The sequence below is a fragment of the Arvicanthis niloticus genome, chromosome 22 (assembly GCF_011762505.2).
Source record: "Arvicanthis niloticus isolate mArvNil1 chromosome 22, mArvNil1.pat.X, whole genome shotgun sequence".
Lineage (NCBI taxonomy): Eukaryota > Metazoa > Chordata > Mammalia > Rodentia > Muridae > Arvicanthis > Arvicanthis niloticus.
In genome coordinates, this window is record NC_133429.1 from 45,356,158 (window position 1) to 45,375,941 (window position 19,784).

Consider the following 19,784-nt stretch of genomic DNA (forward strand, 5'->3'; position numbering starts at 1 on the left):
CTAGAGGAGGTTATCTGATGACTACTTGTGGCCTCTCATTGTGAAAGGGCTTGTCTACCCATATACAACTGCACATATGCCAGGTATATCTCTGTAGATTGTTTTCTAGATTAAAATTTCTATTTCATACAAAGAATCATCTTTTTGTTACCAAGAAAAAAAGCACATGTTGTATTGTCTTCAAAGCAATGTGAGTGCTCAGGTGCTTCAGAAGGCCTCCATAAGTTGCTGTGTTGAGCAGTAGGAAGATAAAGGTTCAAGATATGTAAAAGAGAGTGAATCTTACATACAGAATTTCAGCATCATCATAATGCATCTTCAGGAAAATGAACAATATTTTGAAGTAACATGTTCCTTATTTACTGTTTTATCTGTCATTTTGAATATGGCTTTTCAATTTGATTCAAAGTTTAATTGAAATGTCCTCTTATATTACCATGCTAGTAAAAAATTACTGAAGAGTATAGCATAAAAATTCAATGTTGGTTTTCAAAGAGTAGGATAAAGTTTCAAACATTAGGGTCAGGATTGGGTAATTCAGCTAGAGGTGAGACGTATCTCATTGATGTTGAACAATAAGGATATTGGTCTTCTCAAAAGGAGACCAAATTGTAAAATATTTTAAAGAGAGCAGGTCAAAGTCTTCTTGCCATTAATTTTGTTTTACTAAGCTTGCTCGAACATGAGATAAAATCTGTGAGAACCCCACCACCTTTTCCGTCACAACTCAAGAAATGTTGTGTCCCTACAAATGGTCAATTTTTCAGGATGCCTTGTGAAGTGAGTTGATGGATGTTATTGGTGATAATCTTCTGCAGAAGGATGCTCACAGTTATCACATTCCAGGAGAAAGAGAATGATGCATGTGTTTGAGGTTATTTAGAGGGAAAGATTATTCAAGAGGAAACATTGAAGTTCTTTAACTCAAAAGAGCTAAAAATATATTTATGATGGTGTGATAGGAGTTGGGAAGTATGATTCAAGAGACCAAATCCAATGGAGAAAAAATAGGCTCAAAACTGAAACGGGAGAGAAGAAAATGTATTCTCATGATAGTTCATTATGACATAATTATGTCATAATTAATTTACCTTTCTTTCTGGTTTGTGTTAGTGTGGGGAGAAAACATACCCAGTGAAAGAACCCACCCATTTGTGCTTTCTTCATGGACTGTGGTTTCTACATACATTACAAGAACATTTTGAACAGCCATTGAATTAATCTTTTTACAAGGCTTAATATTTGAGAAACACTAAAACATGTTTATACAGAGAGGACACCTGAGGTGGGCAGGGATCATTTGAATCTGATATAAATTCACATATTGACATATTAATGTTGCTGTCTATTACATTTTAGTGATCGATGGAGCATACTGAGAAATGTCAATGGGCCCATAGGTGAGGCTAATTAGTTCTCACCTGTGTTCATGTTACATCAAAATGGAGCACAAATGCACTGAATTGTTAGCCCTTGCAAGAGTGGGTGGCCTCAGAACTTTGAGACAGTTGAGGACTCGGGATGATAAAGAAAAAATCTTTTATTTTCATTAATTAATTAATTTATAAATTAACTTTATATCCCATTCAAAATTTCCCCTCCCTCTTCTCCTCCCAGTCCCTACATCTTACCCCTCCTCCTTCTATGCCCCACTCCCTTTCTCCTCAGAGAAGAGGAGCCCTCCCATGGATATCAACTGCCTTGACATATTAAGTTGTAGTAAGACTAAAATCATCTTCTATTATTGTAGCTAGACAAGGCAGCCCATTTAGGAGAAAGGGATCCAAAGGCAGGTAACGAAGTCAAACACAACCTCTGCTCCTGCTGTTACAGGTCCCACATGAAGACAAAGCTATCAATCTATTACTTATGTGTAAGGAACCTGGGTCCGTCTCATGCATGCTCTTTGGTTGGTGGTTTAGTCTCTGTGAGCCCCTATGTGCTCAGGCCAGTTGATTCTGTAGTTTTGTTTTTTGTTTTTGTTTTTTTTTGTGCTGTCCTTGATCTCTCTGGCTTTTAATCTTTCCTGCCCTTCTTCCACAACATTCCCCGAGTTCTGCCTGATGTTTGGCTATGGGTCTCTGCATCTGCTTTCATGAGCTGCTGAGTGAAGCCCAGATGACTGTTATGCTAGTCTCCTTTATGCAAGTATAGCAGAATATTATGGTGTCAGGGGTGGGCTCTTTCTTATGGCATGAGACTCAATTCTATTTGCCCAAAGTATACAAAATATGCACACAACCGAGAGGCACTTGTTTGCCTTTCTCGTTGCTGGAAGTACCTTACACAGAGCATCTGAAGGGAAGAAGGGGTTATCGTCACCCAGGGTTTGAGGTCACAGTCCATCGTGGTGCAGAAGTTATAGAAGCATTTGCTCTGAGCTTTGAAGGTAGAAATTGAGGATGCTTGCTTACACCTGGGCAGATCAGGAACCAGATAGAAGGGATTATTGATACTCAGTTGTCCCCCATCTCTTCTCTCTTCTCTCTTCTCTCTCTCTCTCTCTCTCTCTCTCTCTCTCTCTCTCTCTCTCTCTCCTTCTCTCTCTCCATCTCTCTATCCCTCCTCCCTCAGTCTGGGACATCAGGCCACGGGTTCCTGCTCCCTGGATTCAGCTATTGTCTAGAGGAGCTTCACAGATGCTCCCAAGGTAATCTGAAAATGCAAATCAGTCTTTACACAGAGGTCAATGTTGGGCATGAATGAAGTCATGGATGAATGTGGATTTTTCACATGAGCACAGCCGTGTCAAGAACAATGCAACAGCTCTATGGTAGTGGCAGTTGTATCTGGCCGAGGCTCACAGGGATGGCAATGGCTTCCTCGGATCTAAATGTGAATATTGACACTGTATGCAGAAACTTTCCATTGGAGCTTTCTCCCTCCTAGATGCTCATGGCCTGAAGACTGCGCCACAACAAAGATAATTAGCTACTCCTGTTATTAGCTAAACCTGCCTCTTTGTTCAGCTCTGTAGAATAACCTGCTTCTTTGTTTATCTATCTGTAATAACTCTACCCTCTTGTTCATCTGCATGCAATAACCCTGTCTCCTTGTTCAACTGAATATGATAAGCCAGATTAGCTTCCAGACTGTCATAGCTTCCCTGTCAGAGGGTCCAGGCCACCCAATCCCCATTTTTTATGTTTAGAATGTCTTCATTCCCTCAGTTCCCCCATTCAGGTCAGTCCCTGGAACCTTGCAAGGATGCAGTTGATTCATGCAGTCAATTTATATAAAAAGACATTGCTTTGCCAGAACAATGCAAAAGTTCTGCATTGCAGTTGAGAAGGGGGAAATGAAATATGCCTTCTAGTTGCTTCTTCATGACCTTGACAGTTAGTGCTGGAATTATAACAAACACTGTCATGTTTGTTTGTAGCATTGCTTTTCTTTTGCCAAACTTTGTGTGATTGTGTATGAGTATTTTGCCTAATGAATGTATGTGGATGTGCATGGAATGCCATTGAAGGCCAGAAGAGGGCATTAGATTCCTTGGAACTGGAGTTACAGACCCCTGTGAGCTTCCATGGAGTCTGGGAACCTAACCAGGGTCCTCTGCAACAGCTGTAAGTACTCTGAGCCACTGAGCCATCTTTCCCAGCCCATATTTTTAAGGTACAAAATGGGCAGCATGCTTGAGATCTCAGTGGAGACTGGAATTTGAGTAATAGGGACTTCTATAACCATGTTTTCTATGTTCCATTATTATGTTTTTATTTATGTTCTACAAATTGAATTGTTTTAATTACATGGCTAGCTAATCAATATATATATATATATATATATATATATATATATATATATATATCTTATATGAGACCAAGAATAAACTGTAACAATCAGAGATAAGAGAATCAAAGATCCCATCTTGACATTTGGCCATTTTGAAACAGAATAGTACTGTATCCACCAGTGTAGGCTCCATTCACAGCCATACCCTCTCGTTTTACGATGTAGTCTGTGCAGAAACAAGAAAATTACCAATCAATTCCCTACTGTGCAGTGATGGATTCTAAATCAAAATCAGAGCCAATCTCTCCCTAGGCACATTAGTGTAAACTTGCATCTTCAGGTCCTTCATCTAAGGAAACAATATAGCAGTGATGAGGAATCTAGTACAAAGTAGGCCACGATATCTGTGGGGTTTCCTGTTAATTCTCTGAAGATGAGAGCTGAGGTTGAAAGAGGTGTGTGCATGTGTATGTGTGTGTTGTGTATGTGTGCACATCTCTGTGTGTATCTGTTTCTGCGTGTGTGTTACATATTATAGGCTTTCATGTATTAATTTATATGAACAAATTCATACCATTCTGTTCTAAGGCAATTTATTTTATTATAATTCTGGTACAGAAGCAGAGTGTGAAGACTAAGAATTCACTTTTTTTCATCTGAGTGGTGCTGGGTAGCTACTATGGCCATTCATGTCCTTCTATATCATCTTGCTTTACCTGAGACATATTTTTTAATAGTAATAGTTCACAGTGTGGATCTCAACCTGTAGTTTATGACCGCTGGGGTGGGGTGGGGGGGTTCAAATGATCCTTTCATACTCCAGTATCAGACATCCTGCATATCAGATGTTTACATTACAATTCATAGCAGTAGCAAAATTACAGTTATGGAGTAGCAGTGACAACAGTTTTATGGTTGGGGATCACCAGAACATAAGGATCTGTATTAGTGCATTAGGTTCAGTGTTAGGAAGATTGAGAACTACTGATCTCCAAGGTGGTAAGAAAATGGGGGGGGGGTTCTCTTTATTCTCTTTACACTGAAAATGTTGTGAAGCTTCCTTTTCTTTTTTAAAACAACTAAAACAATTATCTGTAATGCTGTGATGCAGAACTGCCATTTAATACAAAGGGACATTATGATGAAGACTCCAAGAAGGAGTTATACCTGGAAATAGTTCATTATAGAAATACAACGAATTGAGTAGAATAACTTCTTGGTACATACATGGAAATGGATGTTGGGTAAGTGAATGAATGCTTAGGGTGCTTAGTACACAAGTGTTTGGTTTTACAAAAAAATATGTTGATCATTTAGGCTTTTTAAAAAAACCTAAATGATAATAGACTTGTTTCTGCTCTTCAGGAAGATATGGTAGGCATGCAGGGGCAGTATGCTGAATATATGCAAAAATATAACCAATACCTGTTGAGATTGTACAAATCAGCACAAGTAACAAGGATTCAATGGGCTAGAAAGTCTAATTCTGAGATGATTTAGAATTATCACAAATTATTTTTCTTCTTGGGGATCTTCTTGTGGATTAAGGATCAAGTGGGGTCCAGAGTCTATTCTAGGAGGAAGAGGAATCAGTAAAGATAGAAACAGCTGCAAAGGACGCCAGTGACCCAGGAGGCATAGGAGACAAACAGATAGATGGATAAACAGATGATAGATAGATAGATAGATAGACAGATAGATGATAGATAAGTGAAATGAAATGTATGTTTAGTTTTTCTCCACAGTAATTTGTTAACTTTTGAGTTGCATAAGAGTTCAAAAGCTAGGTCAAAGTTTCTAAAGAACAGAATGAAACCTTGAATTTGTTAGTATTTAGGAAACAAAACGTTATAGGGGAAGATGTCTATGGCTGGTCTTTCTTCAGAACAGCCTAATTTTGAAGCTGAGGGATGAATGAACATAAAAAGCTAAGCTGAAGAATTCTAACATAATCAATGAGTCTGCCACAGCTGACAGACTGAGGCCACTAGACTGTACTTCCCAGTGTTTGCACTTTCAGCCTACATATCCTCCCAGTATTTCCCTAACAGAGGAAAGAAGAATCAACTCTGGTGAAAGATAACATTTTCTTTTAAAGTTATTTAGAAATAAGCACAACATGTGAAACCAATTGCACTGATCAGGAGAAAAGGCATTTCTAAAATAACAAAAGTAAATGCTAAATCAGATTCACGGGTGAGCCAATTGACACTATTTCCTGAAGTATTTTAGCCAGAGAAATGTGAAAATGACAAATATAGAAAATTGTTACCTGGGATGTGGGGTTCACTAGGTCTGAAAGGTTTATAAGCCTTTGGAACTGATTTGCAAGAGTCATTTGGAGAAGTTTGGAGATTCAAGCTGGAGAACTTGTGGAATTTACAAGCAGACCTTAATGTACGATTCTGGTGGGTATGTCTCATTGTAGTCTTTGTTATATGGACAGTACCGACGATGCTAAGGAGACTTCCGGTGGAGTGAAAACTCAACTGAGATTGGAAGGAAAGACCATTCATTTTACATTCTGGCAAATAATTTGTCTAGACGATCCTCATATTCTGAAAAGTTGAGAGACATGGAACTAAAAAGTAATGATGAGTTAATTTGGCAGAAGAGATGTCAAGACACCTGCTCTTTCTCCTTTCCTGTTGTTATAAAATAACCTGACAAAAGCAACCTAAGGGGAGAAGCTTGCAGTCAGCTTACAGTTCTAGATCATTCTGTCCTCTAAGGGAATATCATCTAATGTAGTCATCACAAAGAGCTTTCAATCACCCAGAAGAATTGTGATAGAACACGCTAACTTGATTCAAGTGAGATGGCTCTTCGGGTAAGGGCCTTTGCTGTCAACCTGAAGATGAGTTTCTAGGATCCACATGGTTGAAGGAAAGAAGGAACCAAGTCTCTGTATTGGCATCTGGTCTTCACATGTGTGCCATGACATACAAGTGGACCCCTTCCCTTGCTCCCTATTGCTCTCTTGCTCTCTCTCATTCTCTCTTGTTCTCTTGTTCTTACTCTACACACACACACACACACACACACACACACACACACAGAGAGAGAGAGAGAGAGAGAGAGAGGAAGGAAAGGCTATTATAAAAAATATTAAGGTTTTGAAAAATGTGTTTCTCTTAAAAATATCGCTTAAGCTTGTGTCTGTCAGTGTAGTTAATAAACTATAATTACATGTAACTGTAACTACAGATGTGTATTTTTTTGAAAAACATAATTTACCATGTAATCAAATATAGATTATATACTTTTATAAAAGAGCAATAAAGAGAAAAATAGAGGTTGTTCACAGAGGGCAGGAACTTAATGGGAGCCAGAGTAAGACTAAAATTAATAAAACAGTGCTTTAATATTTTTATTCGATATTTTATTATTTATTTGCATTTCAGATGTTATCTCCTTCCCCCATTACCCCCTCATTAACCCCTTAGCCCTTCCCCCTCCTCATTTCTTGCTTTTATACCATTTAAATCACATGCAAGTATTAAGGTCAGTTCTAGGTTGAGGAAATAGCAATACAATATATGCAAGATTTTGTCATAAAATTATGAAAGGTAAAAATTTTAAATATATATTTTCAGTAGCTGTATGTATTCTTTACCTGAAAGATTTGAGAAGAGGGGACATACATACATAAAATAAAGTCTACTGAGGTCAAAGCAAGGTGCTAATGTTAAGATCACGGAGAAAGTATTTAAAGGAAAAAAACTAGAAGATTAAACATCATATTTTATACACAATTATAATAGCCAGAAAATTCACATGAATTTATGTGACTGAAAAATGGAAATAAACGTTAGAAATTCAAGGAGAAACAAGCTTAATTACAACATGAGCCATCTTCACCATGAAACATGGTCACACGTTAAATGAGGCCACATCAGATCTCAGTGGTAGGATTAATGACGTTGGCTTAATAGAGATACATTAGGCTCAGATCTCAGAAGCAGAAAAATAAATTCTTGTTGCAAATCTTTGCAAGTTTTACAAAACAAGCTTGCAATTTAGGAAAGAACAAAGAGGTCAACTTGATTCCACAAAGAAGCAATTGAAGAGGTTACATTAAATATTTTTAAAGTAAATTGACTTAGTGAAGATAAAAATAGGGGCTGTGGAGATGGCAGTGAATAGATGTGCTTGCAACCAAGCCTGTCGACCTGGGTTCAATTCCAAGATTCCTCCTGGTAGAAGGAGAGAACTGACAATTGACTCCTGCAGGTTGACATTGGTGCTTCACATGTATGTCAAGATATGTTGTACACACACACACACACACACACACACACATGTGGAGCAGTGGGCTGTGAGAAGCAGCTGGGTGCTTGGTCAAGCACGAGCTTGGAACCCCGGAACCTTATTGGACGGCAGGAGTTCAGCTCTGCTCCCAGGCCCTGGTTCTTTTCATTTAGCTTCAGACCTCCAACAACCCCTCCCACAGAGAGGTCTATGGCCAACAGTCATGAGGAACAGGCCTCAGGCCCTAGAGAGATTTACATACTAATGAGGTACCTGAAGGCCAGAGGGTGGAGCCAATTAAGCATTCTTCCCCAGGCCCTTGCTGTGCCACCTCCCCCCCCCCCCCCCCATTTAACTCAGGTCTGCCCTGGGTTGTGTGTGTGTGCATCCAGATTCATCCACCATCTGCCATGACATTAAAGCCTGTAAAAACCCATGGATTTTTCTCGTGTCATTGGGGATGCTCCATGAGGAACCCATGGAGAAGCCATTAATGAGCTGCTGGAGCTAGAGCAGCCATGCCTAACTTCCCCGTGGAGGAACCCTCTCTGTGTTTCCAGCAATTATGGACACACATACACACACGTACACACACACACACACACACACACACACACACACACACTAAAACATTAGATTATGTTTTTATTTTTAAGTTAAACAGTATGATATCTTGCTATTTGTACCTTGCTGCTCACAATCAAGCTAGGACCTTCATCTTTTTCTCTGGCTGGTATGAGATTTACTTCATAAAATCAAGTGTATAGCATTTTATTATTAACCAAAGCCAACTTGATTCACATTAAGACTCCAGAACTTACTATCTAAGTGAAAATGTGTTTCCTTTGACAGCTAACCTATTTTCCCTTACTTCATGCTTCCTATTAACCACCCAGCTACTCATTTAACTTGTAAAAAGTAACCACTTAAATGAAATCCTTCAGTTTTTGTCTCTGTCTGACTTCTTCAGTTTCTGCTACAGATGGCAACGTTTTCCTCCTTTTAAGGCAACATAATATCTCAGTAAATACATATATGCCACATTTTTTTTTATTCAAATTTTGACACACACTTAGGTTGTTTCCATATATTGTTTTTATTCAGCCAATACTATTTATTGAAGTAATTATCTTTTCTCACTGTTTATTCCTGATGTTTTTATAGAACTTAGATGATTGTGTAAATGTTTGCATTTTATGCTGTTATCATTGTTTGGATCACTATAGCTTTGTATTAAAATTTGGGATCAGTAAGTGAATGCCTCTAAGTAAAGATAGAAGCTGTGATGGTTAGTATGTCCTCGGCCCAGGGAGTGGCACTATTAGAAGGTGTGGCCCTATTGGAGTAGGTGTGGCCTGCCTGGATCCTGCTATGTTCCTGCCTTGATGATAGTGGACTGAACCTCTGAACCTGTAAGGCAGCCCCAATTAAATGTTGCCCTTATAAGAGTTGCCTTGGTCATGGTGCCTGTTCACAGCAATAAAATCCTAAGACAGAAGTTATAGTGGTGCAAAATGACCTTTGCTTGCTAGAAGGAGAGAAACTAATGAACACAAACTAAGAGAGAGCTATCCTGTATTCACAGAATGAAAGATTTACATTGTTAGAATACCAATACCACCCCAGCAGTGCACAAGACTACAATGCAGTGTCTATCAAGTTCAAATGATCATTTCGCAGCAATATAAAAACAATCCCGAATCTACACGAAACACAATCCTTCAAAGACCTAAATAACTTTAAGTATGTGCATGCACATGCACACACAGATACACAAAGACACACCCAGATACACAGATACACATATATATGCACACACAATTCAAAAATTGTATAATGCCCAACATTAGTTTTTGTCTTAGGGGAACTCACTGTATTTTTTTTTTTTTTTTACAATTTTTATTTGAATGAAGTGTGCTTTTTCTCTTGTTTCTGAGTCATGCTGTTTAGAAAACTAATGAGCACATTTTTACTTACCTATGAAATCAATTTAGAGCAACACGAAGACACAGCTTTACTTGAAGCAGCTGGCCTCCCATTCTGGTTCAGGTGCGATCCATTCCCTCTGACTGTGTTACGCTGTAATTACAAAGGGAAAGTCCTAACCACCCAGCTGTGGCTGTGATCTTAGTTTACAAGAGAGCACAGTATTAGAAATCATTCCATTGCTACATTCCTTTAGCTAAATAAAAATAGTAGGTTTCCCCATAACGATCTCTACTTTGCAGTTCTTGGCCACGTTGGCACTGTCAGCCATGTGTTCTCTCTTATCAAAGAAACTCCTTTTTGTAGTAGATGAGAACACAGAGACCCACAACTTCACAATGTGCAGAGAATGAGAGCCTCTGTGCTCAGTCCTGAAGGGAACACCTTCATCAACCCCTCCCCTGAGCTTAGGGAGCTGTGTGGAAGAGGGAGTGGAAAGACAGTGAGAGCCAGAGGTGATGGAGGACTCCCAGGACACAGTGTCTTCCAGACACAACAGGACAGATACACACACGTACTCAGAGACTGTCACCAGATGGGCAACACCTGCACAAGTTCAAACCTGTCAAAATCCCGCCACTGAGGTGGAAAAGTAGACACAAAGTCTCACCTCTAACCAAAGAGCTATTTGCAATAGATATCTAGTAGTAATGGGAAAGCCAATTTTCTCAGTGGAGTGAATCAACCATTCTTCAGGACAGGCCCAATGCCCAAGAGTAATTGACCAACACAAAATGATATCTAACGTTTGCTTTTATGTTTTATTTGGAGTTTTTGTTCATTTGTTTTTTTTGTTTGTTTGTTTGTTTTTGCTGTTGTGTTTGTTTGTTTTAGGTGGGATTTTTTTTTTTTCTAAAAATCTGGTGTACTAGATGATCTGTGTTAACCAGACACAAGTTAGAGTCATCAGAGAGGAAGGAGCCTCAGTTGAGGAAATGCCTCCATGAGATCCACCTGTAAGGCACTTTTTAACTTAATAATTGGTGGGGAAGGGCTCAGCCCACTGTGGGTGGTGCCAGCACTGGACTGGTGGGTCCTAGGTTCTATACGGCATCAGGTTGAACATGCCATGAGAAGTAAGCTAGTAAGCAGTACTCTTCCATGGGTTTTGCATTAGCTCCTGTTTCCAGGTTCCTGCCCTGCTTGAATTCCTGTCCTGAAGTCTACTGATGACTATGATCTGTAAGTGTAAGCTGAACAAATCCTTTCCTTGGGGATTTGCTTTTGGGTCTTGGTGTATTGCTGTGTAAATAAGAAGCCTAACCAAGATAATGGGTTTTATTGTTCTTGTTATTTATTTGTTTTTCTCTTTTTTGTTTACTTTGTTTTGTCTTGTTTTTGAGAGTGAGCTATCATAAAGTTGGGTGGATCTGGAAGTAGTGGGAATTCAGAAGGTGTTGGAGGAGGAGAAAACATGGCCCAAATATATTGAAAAATAGTAGTAAAAGTCAGAGAGAGGAGGAGTCTGCACTAGTAGTCTGAAACTGCTCCATTAGAAGGGCAACCTAAGCAGTTCATCCTCACACAAGAGAGGTCTAAAGGTCTCTTCACCTCTGCAACGTTATCTCTATGCCTTAGACACTGTAGGTGAAATCTCAAAGATATTTAACACAATGTCTTAAACCTAGGACCTTTTTGTTAGGTTTTACATATACATCTGAGGAATAATTTGATTACCTGTAAAATTTAATTTTGTTTATTAATTCATTGCCTCCCATTTCAATACTTATGAGAACTATGCAGACTAGTGAAACCTTGGCTGAAAGTTGGGGCTTTTGAGTTTTACTATTAGTTATCTGAGATTATGGCAAAGCACCTGGATTATTCTACCTGTTTCTACTTCAAACACTTCATGAAGTAATACAAAATAGATGTTCTTTTTCAACCTCCCTAAAGCTGGTTGGTTATTTTTCTGTTGAAATTTAGGATTTGTGGATCTTATTTTTATTGTTGTTCTTTTCATTTTCTTCTAAACTGATCATGGTAAACTCTTTGACAAATATGAGTAACATATGTCAACCCCTCTCTGCCTGATATAGTTACCATTTAAGCCACTCATAAGTTTGCTGGCTTACAAAACCATAAATGCTTCCATTTACTCTTGGAGGTTGTGTGTATGTGTGCTTCTTTTAAAGACGTTTGACAGCAAGCTAGAAAGACCGCCTCATCGCAGAGCCACCAAATGAAGCTCTAAATAGAATGTTTGCTTGACAAAATGCATGCTCTGAGGGATCTGCATGTTTCCCAGTCCTTGCTTGCCAAGCTTTAATTACATATACGTCAGGAAAAGCTGCCTGTGAATTAGACCATGATCAGGAGGGTCAGTGCCAACATTTTTTTTCTGAAAATAATAGCATTATTTTTGAAAAAACTTGATATTTTAAAAAACATCCAGTCACATTTTGTATTTTAAATAATATCCAGAATAAGAATGTCTTCTCTTCGAAGCCCTAATTATTCAGTCTCCCATCTGTCTCCTGAGTGCCCCCCCCCCTTGTTATTGATTTCCCAAAGACTTTTACTTTTCTCATTACTTTCTAGAGAGTGATTGATGAATGTACCCTCGGAGGCACTTCTCTTGGAATAAGGGCAGGTGTATATTTGGCTGCCCAATTTTTGTCCTTCTTTTCAGTGTGAGTTTGAGGATATGCCTAGAAATAATTCCTATGAATTAAAACGATGATTGTGATACTAACACCTGGGTAGGTTTGAGTCTGAATTGAAAATAACAGGTTTGTTGTGGTGGCTTCTGTTACAGCAGATGAATCCTTTTTCATGGTCACTACAGTACTTTGCATGACTCCTGTGTGAATTGTAAAAGGGGCCAGCCAGTGGCAGCCATCTCTGACCCCAGTGGGAAAAGGTTCAAGCGTTCTTCCTGTAGGAGAATGTATAGACATCATTTGCTAACTCGTTGCTTGGCGCTGTGCCGTATAAGTAAACTGAGGTTTCTTTACTAACTGTACAAAGCTTTTGAGAAAAGTACAGGTAAACACATCACAACACACAGTGCCTCTTTTGAACCACAAACACAGAATCTAAATGTTTTGAACTTAATTGTTAGCTGCTACAAACGCTTAATGATGTAAGTAGAAATGAGTTTTCAGATCTGGTAACCTCAGTGAAAGCGTGGCAGCAATCTATCTGCTTTATGGTTCTTTTTCATTATGTGTCACTTTACCTCACATTACACACAGGCAGAGCATGAACCCTGCCTCTTCATAGCTAGAGCCAAGAGTAGTACCTTACATAGCATGGCTGCTTAACAGGGCTTAGTCAGTACCCAGTAAATAATACTCCTTAGTATTAATAATATAAATGGATGAGAGCTAGTTCTCAGTTACAAGCACACATGCATGCACACGCACACACACACACATGCACACACACACATGCACACGCACACACGCGTGCACATGCACACACACACACATGCACACACACACATGCACACGCACACACACACACACGCACACACACATGCACACACACACACATACACACGCACACGCACACACATACTCATGCACAAACATGCACATACATGCACACACTCATGCATATACTTGCACATACATCTACACACATCCACACACATTCACACATATACACAGATATACACACACATACACACACACACACCAAAATCAAACAATCAAAACAAAAAAAAAAACAAACAAAAAAACAAAACAAAAACAAAACAAACAAAAAAAAAACCTTCTTTATGTTTTGCAACAGCTTAGGTTGTATCTGGGCCAGAAGAATTTGTGACAATCTGAGAAAGGATGGGCAAGGAAGATGATGAATTCAAGGTGTCTTTAATCCTGATCTAATGTAACTTGTATAAACATAACAGAGAAACAAAAACCTCTGTAACATATCTTAAATTCTAAGCAGTAATAGGGCCCAGAGGAAAAATATCTACCACGACAAGTACAGTAAAATCCATTTATGGGTCCCAGAGGAAGAGGAGATAGAATCCTGTTGAACAATCTCTGAGGTAGGGAGGCTGGCAGTTAGGGCAGCTTTTTGGCCTCCAACTCCCATGTCTTTCCCATGCCCGGGCAGTGGACAATCTCTTAGATGTTAGCTGAGAAAGCTTCCAAGACAATTTTCTAATGTGGAATTTAGTTTGGAGGATTGATCTTTATGGCTGATATGCCCACAGGAGATGTGCCATAGGCTGGGCTTGCCACGGTATGTCAGTACAAAGTGAGCATGTGTGAGAGGCTGGCTGGTTTGGCTTGGTCTGCTTCACATGCTCTTTATGCCACAGAATTAGGAATAGGAAGACAAAATACACACGAACTCTCGTTCTAGATAACTAGGGTAAAGGCATGACTGGGAAAGAAACTGAGAATACTAGCATTTTGAAAATAAAAACCAAGACAAATAGGATGGAATGCTCTGGAGACAAAAAGCCCAATCACGAATTACCTGACTTACACATGTAGCGAGCAGACATCAAATATTCCTAGATCTAAGTAGTGGGAGCCTGGCTTACTACAGTAACCCTGAGTACTATGATAAAGAAGCCTACACTTTTCAGTGAATTTTCACAGAGGGGGATTGTTCTTTCCTGTTATATCCAAATAGGCATTCTACGCGGCCAGATGAGTCTTTCCCAATTGATAAAGAAATGTAGGACCACTTATTTTTGTGATATTTGTCTTGTTTTTTACAATTCCTGTGTTGGCTTTTATGACTAACTCCCTCCAGGTGATCCATAGGTATAAAGGTCACTTCGTAAGGAAGAATATGCATGGTTGAAGCTCTCTACCTGCCTTCTCTACTCAGAGCTCAGTCACATCGCTACACCATACGTCAAATACATCTAAGGAAGTGATGTCTAGCTCACTGCTCAGGAGGAAGAGGGAATGAGTTTTGTGAATGGCTGCCTATCTCTGCGTTATCTTAAGTACCTATAATATTGAACAACTGAAATCTAGTTTGGATTATTTTTTCTGAGAACTTTGAAACTGTAGCTTAGGCTAGCCTAGAAACTTACTATGTAGCTAAGGCTTCCTCAAACTCAATCCTCTGTGTTAGCTTCTTTAGTGGTGGCATTACAAGTCTGGGAATTGGTAGGGTTGTTTTTTAATTGTTATTTATAAAGGGAACATCGACTTTAAGGGTATAGTGGTAAAACAAACAAACAATCAAAACCACCTGATAGTGACCTTTTAATACATATGAATGGTTTAGGATCAACAAAATATCAGAACAACTGAGAAGCAGAGGCAGTTATCTCCTGTGGACTTCTTATCGGTCTTCCCTTAGAAGTAACTGGCCAAATATCACAGGCCTGCTGCATGTGCAGCTTCATAATTATAAGACTGTAAATATTTATACTAAATAATATATGTATAATTTTATTCTATATTCAGATATTGCCTTTAAGCAGGTGCCTCACTTTCCTTGTGAGACTAGTTGTACAACAATTTTAGTCATGCAGAAGTCCTTGTAGGTGGGTACCTATGTGTGACACACATAGATAATCTCATTTAAAAATATAGCACTCACAGAAGGAAGATTTGAATAGGTAGAACCCTGTAATTCTTTTTTTTTTTTTTTTTTTTTTTTTTTTTTTTTTTTTTTGAGATTTCCACAGACACAGGGCTGGCTTACACAACAAAGAAACAAAAGACAAGATTGCACACAAGAGAGTATATAGGAGAATGGTCAGGAAAATGATGTGTATCTATCTGTGAAGAAAGCCCGGTTGGGGAGGTCAGTTAGGTTAGAGACCAGACCAGGACAGCATAACAGAAACACCATGGAGTTTTCTAACTGATCTGTGCAATCTTTTACTGCAAATTATAGGATGCTTATGTCACAGCGTGGATCTCTCCAGAATGGTTTTGATTTTCTTAGAGTTTTCTATCTTAGGGTATATTAATATTGGTAAATATAAATATTGATTATGCAATGATCTCTGTCTCTGACTTAGAAATCCCCAGCCACAATATATACTAGGCCCTTCAAGAATGTGTGCATGCATGTACTTTGCACAAGTGCCTGTTTGTGTGCATATGCCTGTGTGTGTGTGTGTGTGTGTGTGTGTGTGTGTGTGAGTGTGTGAGTGAGTGAGTGTAAGAGTCAGACTGGGGCTAGCAAGAAGATAATACTATTTTACAAGACAATGTCAACTCTCTTTGGGAGTCTGGCTTCACCTGCTTGCCAAAGGTCATCACACCAGGGCTTATTGACAGTTGACATTCCTTTTCAGAAGAATTGGATGTAGAAGGTCATGGGACTAACACCTGAGTATCCGGCTATCCCTCTCAACCAATTATATACAGTTATGTTCTAACTGTGCATGGCCTTAGGGTCTCTGGGAGAGGCTAGAGTCTATAGGTGAGGCAGCATGATAGGGAGTGCTTCCCTGTACATAGCCATGGGGAAGCCATCATCCCTCCTAGGTATAGACCTTCCGATGTGGCTACTTTAAGGTTGCCTGTGCTCCTACCTGTCACCCTTCATTCATTGTTCTGTAAAGAAGCCTAATGAACTCATTGGTCCCCTGGATGAACTTTAGTGGAATTATACTTTAGTTTGTCACTGTGGCTTTGGAAAGATGGGTAGAGAAGTGCTTTCCAAACTTCCTGATGCTGCTACAATTTTTTTTTTAACACAGTCTTCATGTTGTGATGCTCAACCATAAAATTATGTTTGTTACAACTTCAAAACCATAATTTTGATACTGTTATGAATCAATAATGTAATACTTTTGGAGTATTACATTAATACTCCAAAATTAATAATATAAATACTTTTGGAGATAAAGGTTTGCCAAAGAGGTCGTGACTCACACTTTGAGAACCATTTGGGTAGACATTGTTTATATCTTATCTGGGGAGGAAATTTTAGCAAGACTTTGCAAGCCCGTCTAAATAAATATGGTCTTTAGACATCACCTAAAGACTAAAAGAAAGAATAGACTCCATAAAGTTATTCTCTCCTCCACAAGAGATCCATGGCATACATGGCCCCATCAATGCACATACACACAATAATAAAATGTATTTTAATGTTTTATTCATTTAAAAACCCTAGATTTGGTGTAGTAGTGTATATCAGATCGGCATATCTTACTCCTATTATAATGTGGCAACAATTCAATGTAGGGAGGCTCAAAAGTTTACGATTAAACCAGGTAGAAGCAATTGGGAGTTGTGATGAAATATATTATTAGACGCACAGAGGGATAGGATGAGTGAGCCTGCTAAATGAGGGACGGTCAGAGGACTAGAACTGCTGGGATACATTTAAAGAGCAGGTAAGTACAGACCAAGCAAGGTGCAATATTTTAGGGGAAGGACTCAAAAATCCTTGATAGTTGGTTAAAATATCAAAAACCAGAACATGGGGGCAAAGCAGAGACCCTAAAGTGAAAGGCCAATTGCTGTACACATAGCAGCAGCAACAGGGCTCAATTTAATATATCTCCAAGTAACTTGATTCTCACATCAGACTCTGTCTTCAAAGAAATGTGACTCATTTCTTATTAAAATTCTGCTGGTATTGGAGAGGATGACTCAGAACCCAGAAACAGCTGAATCTGAAATGGCCATGTCCCATTCACAGCATCTGTGAAGGATAGGGACTTTGTGTTCACCATGTGAATGTGAGAGGGGTTTTTGCTTCTTTATTTTGCTGCTGAACCACTTACAGCAATGCTAGCTACCTGATAATTAATGTGATTTTATTTAGATTTGGAAGCAGAACTTGACTCCATCTGTGTAACAGAAGCCATGAAAAAAAATGAACAAGATGGAATACTTAAGAGTAATCAGAGATCCCAGGAAGGAAGGGAGGTTAAACAGTGTCTGAAAATGGCAGGTGTTCTTCCTGAGAGCATTATAACCTAAGAAAAAAAGAAAGATTTATTTTTGATATTTTTTCCACCCAGAAAGTTGAGTTCTAGATTAACCTTTCTGGCAAATAATGGGCCTAGTGAAGCTCTGTGGTACTTGGAATAAGAAATAGCTTCATAGGCTCGTGTATGTGAACACTTGCTCCCCTGTTGGTGTTGAGTTGGTGTTGGGGAAGTTGTGGGGCCTTTAGCAGCCTTGCTGGAGGAAGAAAATCACTGGGGCCAGGTTTTGAGAAATTATAACAGGTTGATTCTCAACCTGTGGGTCATGACCCCCTTGGAGTTAAAGGATCTTTACACTAGGGTAGCCTAACACTGTTGGAAGACTCAGATATTTACACTACAATTCATAATAGTAGCAAAACTACAACTCTGAAGTAGAAACAGAAATCGTTTTTAAAGTTGGGGCTTAGCGCACCATGAGGAACTGGGTTAAAGGGTCTCAGCACTAAGAAGGGCGAGAGCCATTGGTTAGGGATCATTCCCAATTCCAGTTCCCTGTCTCTGCTTTTCCTGCTCATGTTCCTGCTACTGTTTCCATGCTGTCTTCTTGCTGCCATGCCTTTCCTGCCTTATGGACTCTTTCTCTGGAACCATAAGCCAACATAAACATTCTGTGCGTCCCTTTTGTGCACAGTGTTTTCTCACAGCAACAAAGAGCAACTAATACTCCTGTTCATATTCTCACCACTATCCCATGTCACTTCCCAGGAGGGGTCACTCTGGTCTTCCTGCAAACTTCCTCTCTATTGCTTATGCCATTGTGCATTCCCTTTGTTATTCAGCTCTGCCTGCACTTTTGGCATTATCCTGTCCCTCTTTGCTCATGGAGCTCCAGTCAGGAATTCCTGTCAGCCTGGTCTTCAGAGTGTGTGACCCAGGACTACACACAGAATTCCTGTCTGAAAATAAATAAATAAATAAATAAATAAATAAATTCCCTCTTATAGAAAGGGAAGGGAGGCTCAGATGCTGCAATCCCGTCCATCTCTAATGAGGCAAAGACCGGAAGATTTCCTGAGGCCAGCCTGGGCTACAGATAAAACAATTGGAAAGCGCCTAATATGTTGTAGATCTTTTAAATCCCAATCTGGGGTTTCTACCCTGCCTTTGACCATTTAATTCCAGGATAAAAGACACACACAACCTTTATATTTACAGTAAGCCTTAATCAGCACAAGAGCTGGGCAGATATCTACCTTCTAAGCTGTTAGAATCTACTTCCCTATGAATAACTCCAATTACTATGTTATATCTGGGTTGCTCTTAACTCAAAATGGCCATCCTTCAGGGCCATGTTTTTTTGACTCCTAACCCATGACAACTCTTCCTCCTTCACCTTCTTCTCTACCTTCTGGTTCTCCTCTGACACCCCAGGCCCGGAAATCCTATAATCTGATTATGACTCCTCTGTTCAGCTATTGGCTGTCAGCATTTATATTCACCAATCAGAAATAACTTGGAGGCAAGGTCACATACATCACTTGGGTCTTTGTGGTCTCTCTCTCTCTCTCTTTCTTGTCTCTGGGGCAACTAGGTCTTGGAGGCCCACACAAACAAAAGACCAACCTCAATAGGCTGTCATTGGCTTCTGTTGGCTAGGTTCCTAGAGCAGTCCCTCACCTTGGTCCCTCAGCTTTGATCACCAAGATTCCAGTGCTTGTTGGTTGCATCTTTACTGTTTTATAATGTTATTCTGCATGTGAGAGACACATGCCCAGACTGTTTCTATCTCCATTATGGCCACATTTCACTGTTTGACCTTCAGGTCTTTCAGTAGAAATCCACCCTCTCATTTATCCCCTTCCTGCATCTCTGGTGCATTCTGTTTGTGTTTAGCATCTGATTGTTTAAAGGAAGCTTCAGAAATCTTTTCTTCTCATATAACTAAAGAGAGCAAAACTGTACACAGTTTGTGGAGACCCCCAAAAGGAAG